The following is a 14,442-nucleotide window of genomic DNA, read 5'->3' on the forward strand; positions in this document are numbered from 1 at the left end:
ACACTCTTGGATAAAACTTAATCATACGTAATCGTTCAGTATTCTTACAAAAAATAATCCAAAGTAAAAGTAGTGCTATCGCCTGAATTAAGTAAGTCGTTATTTATGTCATTTGGCCTTTTATCGGGAATTTTTAATTTACATTTTCAAAAAAAAAAAAAAAAAATTATATTAATGCGTTTTTTCTATAGAAGGAAAAACGTTGGTAGCAGATGCTCTTTGTATTTTTTATTGTGGGATACGTACAGCTTGTAATCTTATAAAATAAGAAAAGAAATGTTTTTATAATGCTTTAAACAATCATGGCTTGCAAACTTAATCGAATTTAGTCTTTTCAATATTATTATATTCCAATTTGTTATCGTCTAGCAACAATTCATATGACGTTGTATTTCAATTGTTTAAACACACAGAGACGTGGATAAACTAATTGTAGGTAAACTTTATCAGGATTTTTCAATCGATGGAAACGCAAACACTTCAACATTTCAAAACAAAGGAAAATGAACTTAACGTACAGCACTGTCAAAATAAACCTATCAAGTATCAATGTTTCCTTTCCTTTTCTTTCTTTCTTTTTTTAACTTTTTAATAAAACATCTACATCTAATTAAACATAACAAAAAGGGTTTGCTCAGGAAAAAATACTGGAACATTTTGTATTCACCATGAATTTTTGTTTGGAAGAAGTATTATAGGAATAGAGAAAGCTGTTAGATGCTTGAAGAACTGTTAAATCTATTGATGTTCGCGAATGGCCACGTTACCTAAAATCATACTGAATACACAAACAAGGATTTCTTGTTTCTTGGAATCAGCGTTATGATATGGCGACGATTACTTTAGGCAATGAAGAAATAAACGTCGTTATTGGTATAAAATGTTCGCCACAATCGCCTAATCACTGTGAACTATGAGTAGGAAAATGTTATAGAAATAACATCTTATTCACCTTCATTTGTTTGTTACACATAATCGAGTGCAGCGTGAACGACAGGAAATTTCTTGATAACGACAAGATAAATTATTATCGAAAATAGTGCTGTTACCATCGATCACAATTATTCTAGGAAATAATACAAAATGACGACAATGATAATTGTAAAGAAAAGAAATTATTTTCCAAAGAATTATCACATCTTATGCAACGAATAAAATCAAGGCGCATACATACAAATGCGATAATAAAAGAAGAAATAATTTTTCAAAGGATTATTACACTTTATTGAATGAATAAACTTGAGCCACGGATCACGGTAAATGTTAGAGGATTGTTATGTTTCTTGATAACGTCGAAAAGTTGAATGGAAGTAAGAATCAAACAGTTCAGCAAGCGATAATTTAGGAGCAAGTAAATCCCTTAGAGTTAAAATGTTTTGTATTCGTTTGCACAGACGTATAAATGTATTTATATTATGATACGTTGTCTAAAATATTTTCCAAGTTTATTTTCTTCTCAATCCCCAGAAATATTTCCGAGAAAACGTAATACCCAAAGGTTACAAGCCCGATCGGATGGTATAACAAACCCACGCTCTTTTAAATTTAAATGTAAAATAGCATGTACACGATGCACTGGTACCTTAAAGCATTTAAGCTCTTTATCCGTATATAAATTTTCCATTTACATATGCAGGTGGTATTCTTCTTTTAGAGTCCGTTAGCGAATCGGGTATCTTTGAAAATATTTGAAAATATCTCCGTTTGTTGAAGTTAGTTGCAACTTTATATGTTATAATCGGTTTATTTTTGATTATTTAACAAGTCGGGTTGCGCTATGTATTCGGATGTAACTGCTTGCAGTCTTCAATGACAAATATATATTTTCTTTTTTTAGATAAATTGATAAAATAGATTTACATTTAATTGTTTTGTTATAGCACGATTATTTATTTTTGCGCCTTATTATAACGCATTTAATTACAAAGCACAGCATTTGTTACACGATCGTACAAGTACTTGCATGACTTTGTTGATTTCATGTAGAAACGTACTTGAAGATAGAGAGTGACGTTAATAATTTGTTGAGACTTTCGTATATTCGATTATTTTCCAAGATTTACCTTGGATATAAACAGCACGATTGAATAGAATACTAATTGGAACTAATTTTTGCAAATGTGGCTCTCTTCGTCCACAATGGTAACATTGAAAAGAATAATGGTCCTGATAGAAGATTTTTGTACCAAGATATGATCTAGAGTCGTAGCAGAATTCTGCTTACTATATTTTATAGTTAAATCTGAAGAACTTTGAGGCACGTATTGTCGTTATCGCGTTTGGCTTTCTAGTTCCTAGATATACTTTTACGTACGTTTGTCATAAACTTTTCTTTCTTTATGAGCCATTAAATTCTGCAATGTGCATTCTACAAAAAAATCTGTACCTAGAAATGTCGGATGCTATAGAGATATATGATACTGTGAGAGAAAGAAACAAATTTTTTATTTTATATAAATAATTTGTTAGTTAACGTTTTTAAATATCCATATATACATATTACCTGTGTGCAATAACGTAAAAGAATTATTACTAGACTGCGGATTCTTATGCGCTTGTAAGAAATTTGAAAGTGTAACATTGCACAGAATGTAGATAATATGAAACGATATGTAATATATCGAAAGTGTAACGTTTCCTGTATTATTTAATAGGTCAAACAATATTCTACGGAGATTCTGTCTATTTCATTACATTCTCAAAAACATAAATTTACATAAAAATTCGCGCTTCAGTTATTACTTGTTAAACAATTCGAAGTTACCTTGATATCGCATGTACATGCATAATTTTTGTACAAAATATTGTAGGAAAATTTACATGACCTTGAAAATTATTGCGAGTATGGTCAAATTTACATAGCAATTTATCTAACGAGTATAATTATTAACGATTACAAAAATAAGTATTTCATTAAAACGTGCATAGATCTTAGTTAGTAGTCGTAATACAAATTTGAGTAATTCTTATGAATCTCATTTTCCTTCGTTATTAAGGTATTATACATACGTAATATGCCGTATAGATTAGTATTCTCCATGAGGCAAGTCCATGCTTACGTGGATGTGCCTCCGTGGTCTCCACTCCCTTTGTGTCGTTGTAGGAGATAAAAAGAAGTTCAGGAAGAAATCAACAGATTCAACACGACCTTCTTATTTTTGTCTTTTATCTCGTTATTAAAACAAAAGATAGATAAAAAGTTTACGTTGGTCACGTGTGTTCCTATATACCATGCCATGGCATGAGATGCTAAGTTGGAAAAGTTCTTTAATTAGAACCTCCAAAGTTTAACTTGGCTAGCATTCTGCGTATTTCTAAAAACTACACACGTTAATGTTTTTAGCTGTGCACGAGTTACAGAAAAGCAGCAACTTTTTCATTGCTGCTAAGATGCAAGCAGAATGAACAGCTTTTATTAATATATAAGCGTATTATACAGGATATCACGCGACGTTTCTCTACATACTCTGCTAAATACGTACCATAGGTAAGAGTAAGATGAAAATGTTGTGTAAACGCAGGACCATAAAAGTTTTATTAAAAGATTATGATAAAAAATATAGACCGTGAAGAGAACAGGAGAAAAAAGAAAGCTAAGGTAATTATGGATTTTTCTAACGTAACACGGGATAGGATATACATAGAAAAATGGCATTCCTTTTTTCATATCGATTTGCCGAGTCAAGTATATATTGGGTAACAAATTGGCTTATTGAATAAATTCAGTTGATGTTATATTACATAGATATACGTATATGTATGTACGTTTTTGCATTTCCAAGTGTTATTCGTGTGTGTCGATACAATCCTACGATCAATACCGAATTTATTGAATTTATTTGATACATGCCAACAATTACATTGGTACATGATGCATAAAAAGCCATCGTTTAGTTATGTTTGATTTTTGTTTTTGTTGTTTATAGGTACTCCTCAAAATACCTGAAAAACACAGAAAATTATGATAAGAGCGTTTATCTTTATCTTCTCTGTATATGATAGACAGTGATGCCATTTTTCTGGCTCCTAATGAATTTTTCAAGCAATTTATGATCTTTTCTTTATGCAAAATCATTTATCTTCGTGTCATTTTCAGCTGTAGAACATGGTAGCGAAGATAATTTATGAAATGTCATTCTACATATTGCAGATAATATTGGACATTATTTTACAGCTTTACTCCTTTAAAATAAACATGAAATCCCGTCGTTAATTAAATATTAATTAATATTTTTGCAATATTATCCTGTATTTTTTTTCGTTTAAATGAATTAACTTACGAGGTAATGTATGAAAATGTAGTAATATTAATATTATTTCTTTCTATAGGTTATCGTAATATTATTATACTTATAGAATACTTAAAAAATGAAAAATAATCCTGTGATTCGAAAACAAAGGACAAAATATCTCAATTGACAACGAGACTAAAAAAGTGGTATTCAAATTTAGTTAATCACATAATCTCAACGTTTGTAACTGAGTTGGCTAATGGCATACTGAGCAAAAAAGGTCAGACACGCTCTTATATTATATTATTTCCATTTGTAATGTGCCCATTTGTTACTTTTTCTACTAATATCAATCTTCAACGCTTTTTAAATATCTTTCCTTGCAAGTACTGTATTGTTTTGTAGAGGACAATTACTAAGAGGTATTTATTCATAAATATAACAACAAATTAAAGATTTGGTTATCTCGTTTTCTGTTTTTGGAAAAATCCGTATACTGTCTCCTTCGCAAATTTCTCGAAAAAATATCTGGGAGAACAAGTGAGAAATAGAGAAATTAGCCAATGGTAGAAGTACTTAGAAAAAAGTTATAGAAAATACTAAAAACTTACCTCGAAGCTAAAAAACGTAATCCCCTATCGCTATCTTGCACGAAATGGTAGCAGCTGGAAGCTACGTATGAATGTGTATTAATGGAGCTACGAATATATCTTTTCCATGGGAAGATCTGTCATGTTTCAGATAATTGTAGTGTCTTCTTGTTCAATATGTGTCCCTTTCATTTTACATTTACTCTAGCACAAAGACCGTTTCAATAAATTTTGAGATACGCAAATGTCTTATGCTCGTATATTAATTAAAATTCGTCTTCTTGTATTTTCGTTACAATTGAAAAATGATTCTTTTAGGATACTACGTATATAAATTATAAGGAATATAATTTTAATTAAAAACAAACGTTGACTGATGCAGGATAATTATGGAACAGAGGAAAGTCGTTAGAACGAAGAATAAAATATAAGCATAGTTAAGAATTGACTGGCGATGAACGTTTTATCTTAATGTTTTCTTTGTCGTATATTTTTAATTTTCCCGAAGAGGTGTCCCTAATAAATTGGAAGCTTTCCAACTAACTAGTTTGTGATTCCAAGTTGTGAGTCATCCGTAGAAATTGTAGGCTAAAAATTCTGAACACGTAGATCGGCCTGCGTTTGTTAGTTGATACGAAATTGAAGAACAATCGATGAAAGACACGGCCGATAAAATGAATGAAACGAAATCGAATTTGAAGCTTGATTTCGTAGCTGCTGTTTCGATGATCCGCTCGTCCCCTCTAATCGAATTTTCTTGCAAATTACAAATCAATGAAATCCAATGTTCCGTCCACTACGTCGGATTTTTTGTGAATTAAAGAAATCGCCACAGACTTGTTTCGTTTCTCAGGTTACCCAAATCCATATCGTCATTGCGCGGAATCGATTGACGTTATTTGCACATATCGATCTTCCAAGAAATGCCAATGAAGAGAAAATTCGAGCGACGAGGTCAAATCTTCCCGAACATTACCAATGCCATTTCGTTGCGCAATCTGAACCGTTCGTTCGTTGATTTCGGAGGTCGATGTATTATCGCGGTAGTCATATTCTTTTCTCGTAAATCTAACACAATGTTTGAATGTTTAGTTTTCAAATTTTCACTCGTAAAGAGAACACGAATGGTGAAAAGGGAAATTAGAATCGAACGAGGGATATCAAATCGAGCATTGCCATTAAGAATATGGTTGATTCGGGTTAAACGGGAAAGGCTGGTTGTGCTTGCGGGCTTACCGAGAGCTTACGCACGCACACGACTTTCGAGCGAGTTTAATATAGACACGCGTCGTGCCGCGTTCTCCTCTTGCATACCGAAAGTGGACCTCGACGACGAACCACTACGATTCTTGCTCGCTTCGTCCGCACTACGTGAACGCGTTTATTTTTCTCTTGTCGATACCGTCAAGCCAGACGGTACGTCGGCGTGGAATTGAAACGGCAGATGCTTCGGTTCAACGTTACGCCACGCTCAAAATTCAACGCGCGTTGGAAAATTCCTTTTCTTCGTTTCAACTCGGTAACAATTTGCATAACGCGTTTATAAAGGTTAGATTTATTCCTATTGTTCTTTCTCGTCTCTTTTCCTAATATGAAATTACGTACTCGGTAAAAATGTCATGCTAACGTCCAAAATTGTTCGACACATGTGCTTTCGGTCCATACGTTACGTAGCGATCGAATTTGAATATGTATAATATACAGGCGAGTTCGAAACAAGGTTAGTTAGCTGTTCTTCTTACTCGTTCCATTACTCGTTCGTTGTAAGTTTTAATGCCAGAGCTTTGTTGAAATTAACGGAGCTGACTGAAACAAGAGCAACGTATTATATTATCCTTGTCGATTTTTTATTTTTTCCATTGTCAACTATGGTTTAATTCAAGCGCCAATTTCATTGTTTCCTAAGTTCGAGATTCTTTATTTTGAAAACAAATATTTTGTGCGATAGAGAAGCCGAATTATTAATTACATTTCTATAGCCTCTGTTTTCGATTATCGATTTTCCATTATCGAGACGGTGACAGTGGACAAGAGGCAAGAACATACGAATTCGAATATCTCAAATGCTATTAATATAATTGATTCGTTACATGAAAACAGAAATTGATAAATCAATGGTTTAAAGTAGATACGCATAAAATTTGCTAGTAATTGGCATATGGCAAGTTCTCAGCAAAAATTATTTTGTCTAAAACTTTCCGCTTTTCGACCGATTCGTGTTTCGATTATGTTGATGAAGTTGGATTTCAATCTACAGGTTCCAACGTATCTTTTAGTTTACCTTTTTCTTACGATGATCTCGCATACATATAGCGAATGATTGACTGTTTCTGATTATAGCGATAATTACAACAAGATGATTCCATTTTGTATATTCACGTATAATTTTAATATTATTCATAATACAGCAGGATATTTGGTTGATAAAAGTTCTGCATTATGAAGTTTGTTTATGGATATGGCTTAGTCATTCATTCTACATCTTTTTATTCTTCTTTTGCAATAATATTTATGTAGTTATACTAGGATCTTGATACGAGATTAAAGTTAGTGTTTCGACTGAAGGAAGCATTACTGTTCTTTTATGGTAATACGCGCTTCTTCATTGCCAGCTCAGTGAGAAGCAATCCAGATAATAATCGTGTTCTTGTTAATATTGGCAAATGGTTTATAATTTTGTTTTATGTTATTTCTATAGTTTTATATCTATCGGTTCTATTTAGATCCGATAACACTTTGATTGCGCGTATAAAATCCAAATACATGATTCAGAGAAACTTTCAGCTTAGGAAGCTCCATTTAAGAGGAAATGATCGAGCAATTTGTTTCAACTTTTTAACACGTAACGTGCACTTCCTGCGCGTCAAACGCGATAGAGTATACATTCTTTTCTTCTTTTCCCAAATGTAAATATACCATTTTCTACATTTACTATTAAGTTTCTTGAGTATTGTCATGTTTGAAAAGCGACCTGCACTCACTGACTCGTGAAATTACTTACGGTTTTGTGGTTTATTACTCGCCGGTTTGATATTTTAATTTAGTCGAGAAGAGCTGGAGAAATCGAATTCGAAACCGATCGTAATATATTAAATCTGTAAATCACGGGGCAGTCGAATTATCGCATAAATCACGAAATGCAAGCCGATATTCGATAATGATACTGCGATGTCGCAAAACGTCTGCCTGTCGGCGTTAACTATCACTGACTGTTGTGCCGTGCACATTCGTCGTTCGGTAATTACAATTTCTGTACTTGTACTTGTTCGTGCATGGAAGTTCCACGTCCTCTGACGCGTATCAAAAATTTTCGAAAATAAACGATTTGTCGAACGAAATTATAATATCGAACTTCGTATTTCCACACATTTATCTCTGCGAGTTTCTCTGCGAAAAGAGAAAGATAATACCGCGTAATTATTCAAAAGTATCAGGCTCCGAATCGTTAAAAACGATTTTATTGAAACTTAAATTGTCGTTTAAGTTTGTTACGTCCTTACGTTAAGTATCTTTCTCGTAAATCGATATCAAGTTACTATTTTCTCTTTATATTTCTCTTTATATCAGTTACTACTTTAGTTGTATTTTATGCGACTTATGTTCGTCAAAGAACCTCGAAAACTCAAAGGCGAACTTGTTATTCCGCATATGCTATAACTGTGATTTGATAAGTGCTGATTGTGAGTTTAGTAGGAATCTGAATGACGTGCGTTGAAAGTCCATGCTAAGAACATTTAGAATACTAATTGTTAGCTTGAATGAAAATTCCATCGCTACGTGCACCAATGCGGCCACGTATTTCCTCGACTACAACGACTCTTCTACCAATGGATTCAACTTGTAAATCGCCGCGATACACCTTCGTACACATACGTATACTCGTGTAATGTGTATGGCACAGTAAACAGAAATTTGTTACGTTTACTTCCGAGAAAATATTTTCCTGCTACTTCTTAGTTTCTTGCTAAGCTCTCTTTATTTTATCTATCATAACTTTCCATTTCGCATTGGCAGTCATATTCTAGAGCCGTGTTTACAAGAATATTTTTCACGCACATATAACATATTTACATAATTATGTAACACAGCTGTGTTGTTTAATGACAGCAGGATATAATGTATTAGAAAATTATAGTTCAATAAACATTATAGATGCTTTGCCGATATCATAGTATGCGTATGTTATGTCGATGGAAGGAGTACAGAAAAGCATAAAAATCCTTTCTTCCATTGTTCGAACACTTAAACATTTCTCGACATATTATAATATTCTTCGTTAAATAATACACTTTTCGGATATCATCGTTAAAATAAATAAAAGATACATCTTTTAAGAAGTTCATTTCGAATTTTCTGTAATTCTATTTTGAATATTTCCAAAAGCTAATGTTCCATTTTATTTCTCTCCTCTTTCCTCGCCTGTAATTCTCATACGGATGCTGTCGAAGTTAGATCAGAGCTTTACTTGATATAGCACTACTTAGACTATAGTAGTATTTAGTAGATTGCGTTACATACAAGCGTGGAAACATTCGCTAAAAATATTTACAACAGAATTTCCATATTTCGGAAAACTTATTTCAACAAAACTAGTAACACAGTCATCTAGGACTTATTGCATGGTGTGTTGCGCGTCACGGAATTGGAAAAATCAAACTTTGTCTTAATCTTAAACACACGATACCTTGTACAAATAGAACCAACGATTTATATGTTTACCCGAATGTATCGTTTGTACATAGAAACTATTATATTGGTGGGAAGTCGGCTACGTACCGAGAATATGTGCGTTGAAAGATATGCAACGTTAATACGGCAAAGTAAGTACGTAAGTGTTGCATACCTACGTGAAAAGAGCCTGTATGTATGTAACGAATATCTTGGCGCCACATTTCCGTAAGTTGACGACGACGCCGCTCCGGATCACCGGTAGGCCGTTGTGATAACTCTCGTGTCAGACAGTCAACGATTATACATATAGACAAAAAAAAAGCATTCTCACAGCAAGCCATATAACATACGCACTGTCTTGCCGACAGCAGCCGCTTACTAAGTGTGAACCAGACGAACCGTGCCATTACTCTTATTTCAATTGCAACGTGTAATACACAGTATTAGATCTCTTTTCACGTATTACCCAACATTGAAAAAAGTCAGAGGAACTTATATGATGACTGTATCTTTACGAGCTATGGAAACCAGATCGTAAAGTTTAGAATGCTTTTAAAAGAAACTGTCGAATTTATCGTAAATATGTAAAATGTAAGGTATATGTGACACGTATGCATTAAGACCTATATATTACGAGTATTATCACATTCGCAGTTACTAATGTAGAGTTGTCGTTTCATAAACTATAGCTGCTGCTCGCCACTGACGTAAGGATGTGTTTTCTTCTTTCTCTCTAGAAGTTATAGCTAGATATCTCTGACGTACAGTTACGTCATTTTTAATAAGAAAGTAGCAAGCTATATGAAAACTGTGTGCACGAAATCAGAAATAAGAAATTTAAAAATTGTGTTCAAACGAGTTTATTACGACAGTTTAATATTATCTAAGTTTTTGTTTAAATACGGAATAACAAGTACACGTACGAGTATGATTACGCGACAGGTTAGACTTTATGTTTTACGTTCTTTTGTTTACGAAAGAGGCGCGCGATAATCAACATTCATAAACAGATGTTCAAATTTGTAGAAATGTACGTTTCCTAGACGCGTTTAAAATTACATAAATAATTAATTGTGGAAGCGTTTCTTAATTTTGAATTAGATTATAACGTATGTTGTGCATGATTTAATACGTTCATGTTTTGTCACATAGTCTTTAGCATCAATGAGCAAAGACGTAGCGTCGTAAAATTTATCAATTCTTTTATAAAGAACTTTGTATTAATTCGTTCTTGTAGCTTTATTCGCTAGCTTTCTATATTTGTTAAATTATGCTTCCAAAGTTTAGATTTTAGTTTTGCTCAAACGTAGCTAGTAGGATCAAAATCAAGTGTTTAGAGAAATGTTTTTAGCAATTTTAGTATGTATATATATACAGGAATGATTCTTGCACTAAATATACATCAACAGCGATTTACGTAATTGGAACAAGCGATATTTCTTTTTCGATTATGATTAGAAAAATATGTTAGCGGAATCTTTAGAATTATATCTTCCCTTTTAAATTGCAATGTCTACTTACATGGGTTTTACAGTTGCATCACTGCTTTCTAGTTATATAGATAAGATTCACCTTAAGAAAATACGATAAAACGATCGAACACGATTAGTTCCTGAAATATTAAAAGAAACTTCTCGTTCTTTTTTTCAGTTGTCCAAGTGCTTCTCCGTTTGATTCTAAACGTTTCCGCTCTTTCATTGTTCTCATCAGCTTTATCTCTGATTTATACATAACGTTTGATAAGACTCGTTCAACGGTACGCCATATGAGATCATTCTATATCGTAAAAGGTTTTCAATTAGTGGCATCTTAAAGCCATATGAATTGCGGGCACTATACACGTCCATGCTACGAACTCGAACGAAATTATCCGGTTTATTACCAAATGATTGCGGACATGGTGTTCAAATGGGTTGAGTTTTATTTTAATAAAATCTTTCTTATAGCCGTTTACATATCTCGTAACTACTTCTAGTCCTTGTGTGTTTGCTTCTGAAATGAACAATCTTTTTCGAGCACTCTGTCGTAATACTCGCTCTTTAATAGTCGACGAACTATTTTAAACGACTTTTCTATATTAATTGGCGAGAAACGTTTTCATTTATAAACTCGTCAACATCCAATGATACGATATTTCGAATTGTTTCTTCGCCATCTTTTGTATAACGCGACATTTTCTATGCATTTATTTCACTCTGCGAATTTGATTTGCCTTTTAAACATAACATTTTATGTTTTATATTATAATCTCTGGTATTGAGATATTTACTGATCTTTTCACTATTAATTTCGTAGTAACCATGTATCGAAAAAAGTGCAAAATATCCCCTTTAGTAGAATTACCATTTAACTATTAGGAAAATTAAATTTTTCCTATATATACAATTTGGCGCCAACGAAATACTTGTGTTCTCTATTTTTATTCGTATATACTATATTCTAATAACTTTAGTCGCTTCAAATATCTTCTTTTTACATGTAAGGAAACTTTATTTATAGAAATTGTATAGCACATAAATAAAGGTAGTTTATTCATGATAACATTCCAATAATAGCTGTTCTACAGGTGAAGAATTTCTGAAGATTACGTTCGAATTTTTAAATGGTATACTATAGGTTTTTATTCCCAGTTGAGTAGCAGGTGTTTAGAGAATTTCAATGATCTTTCGCACAAGGACGGTTAATACTAAGCAAAAGAGTAAAATAGTCTAATATCACAACAGATATTTGAAGTGATGATTGTCTGCATCGACGAAACGTCGCAATCGTTATATTCTTGAAATTCGTATCCTTATCATCATTTCCGGATTGATCGTAGAACATGCCGCAACAAGTGTTTACTTTACACATACTCGTGATATTGTCTCGTTGTTAATCATCGCGAGACGAAACATAGCATGGAAATGATAGGGAACGTAAATAATAAACTCGAATAATCGAGATGGAAAGAATGACATAGAAATTTGAAACTTTCTTTCAGTATTATTTATTTCAGTCAATAGATTTTCAACAATGACGAAGAAGTCATTGAATTACGTCCTTGAGAAACATTAAAAGATATCGCGTATTATGAAAACCCAACAAAACGCCACAAGATATGGAACAAAGAATCTTTAACAGCCTGTAAAACGATAAGAAGCGTACACGGAGTTCAGAAATCGAGCGATTGAAATCTTGCGTCGACGCAAATGCGTATCGCTTCGAGTATCTGTTACGATCTAAGGCTCGTTGTTTCGTTCGATTAGCGAACGAGCTTATTACGCTCGTTGTAAATCACTGAAATCCTTTAAATACTCGTATTCCATTAGGGATGAAGAAGTATCGCGTGTCATATGAAAGACAGCGCACTTTGAAATTCTTTGAAAAGCTTTCGCGTAATGCTTATTTCTTAGTTCTATTCTATAAAAATACGCTGCTATCGATTTACGGAAAAATTCTGAGTCATCGCTATTTACTCGAGGCGATTTTTGTATTCATTTTCCGGAGAATTTTAACTGTCTACCGTAAGTCGACGTTTCATTTTACGAGCAACCGTAAATACGAATTTAGGTCAGGCTAACAAACGTGTGTTGATAAATACGTTAACAAATTTTAATCAGCTATGCAAGATCCGAGATTAAGATAAAAGGCTTTAAGAGGCTCGTTTCATACAATTTCATCGAGCTTCGAGTATCTGACGTGTAATCTTCATTATCATTGAAATACATTCAAAGATCTGTTTAAATCGCGAGAAAAGCACCGAATAACCAACACTCCGTTACGTACGCGTCTCTGCCATCCTTTTTATGTCGTCGCTGCTCTAACCTCCAAACACGTTCCACTCTTTTACGCTCCTTTGACACGTTGTAGCAAGTAAACGATCTTTGACATGTCGCGGTTGACAATTGGTTAAACAAGCGAGAAATCGTTCAAGCCGACCGGTACAAATATATTATTATTATTATTATTATATTATGATTACACACACACACACACACAATACATAAAAATATATGACAGATATATACAGATATATACATACATACATATATGAAACACCGGTATAAAATCAGGCGAGGAAGATACTGCGAGAAAAGAGGGTGGAAACGCTTGGCCATTTCGTAACACATTATCGCGATCGGGAAGGCCGGGCGCACCACGCGAACGCGTTCTTCTCGAATCGTCGTTTCGATTTCCTTCGCACCCCACCGCTTTCGGTCTGCTGTTGTGAACGTATACACGAACGCGAATGTAGGGGACGACGAATCGCAGGCGGAGAGCGATTATGGTAGCCGGTAGCTCGGCAGCTGCTCAGCTGGCTATCAATGACGTACGAAAGAGGCTTTGACGCACGGTAGCCAGCCGGAAGGAGAGAAAGAACCGCACTCCGAGAAAAAGATATAAGCAGTTTGTCGAACGAGGAGGTGTGCGTAGAACTGGCAAAAACGGAGATTCCAAGAGAAAGAGATGCGCAAGCAGGAAGACCGTGTAGGAAGCGAGAGGGAGAGAGAAAGCGAGCGAACACGTTGGCGAACAGACGGAACAGAAGTGATTGCAACATGTACAGGAGATTCGTGGCATTGCTGAAATTGCGTACGAGAAATTGCGATTGGAGGAAAAATATGAGCACAATTCGGGAGCGGAAGGGTAAAAATTGGACGCAGAATTGGGATAAAGATCCGTTGGCAATGCTCTAGAAACGTAACGGGCAAAGCAACCGACAGCGATGTGCTATTCGAAATTGGATACAGCAATGGCTAAGAGAGAAAAACGATTTGCATTAAAATTATTTCGCCCGTAAGGGGCGATGAGAGAAATTAAATAGCCGAAAGATCGTGTCTGACGTTCACGTTTACATTTATATCGATGCATCTGGATTTTCCCAAGAAAAGATAAGAAAAAAGCTATGATTAATTGAACGAGGCGTGATAAGAGAGACCAGGAAATTGCGAATTACATGGACAGGATAA

General features: G+C 34.0%; 1 protein-coding gene across 15 annotated transcripts in view; it reads left to right on the forward strand.

Moving 5' to 3' along the window:
• The window catches only part of LOC100644530 (dual 3',5'-cyclic-AMP and -GMP phosphodiesterase 11), a 146,746-nt gene that overhangs the window by 90,549 nt on the left and 41,755 nt on the right, over positions 1–14,442 (forward strand). The window lies entirely within an intron of this gene.

The sequence above is a fragment of the Bombus terrestris genome, chromosome 10 (genome assembly GCF_910591885.1).
Source record: "Bombus terrestris chromosome 10, iyBomTerr1.2, whole genome shotgun sequence".
NCBI classification, from domain to species: domain Eukaryota; kingdom Metazoa; phylum Arthropoda; class Insecta; order Hymenoptera; family Apidae; genus Bombus; species Bombus terrestris.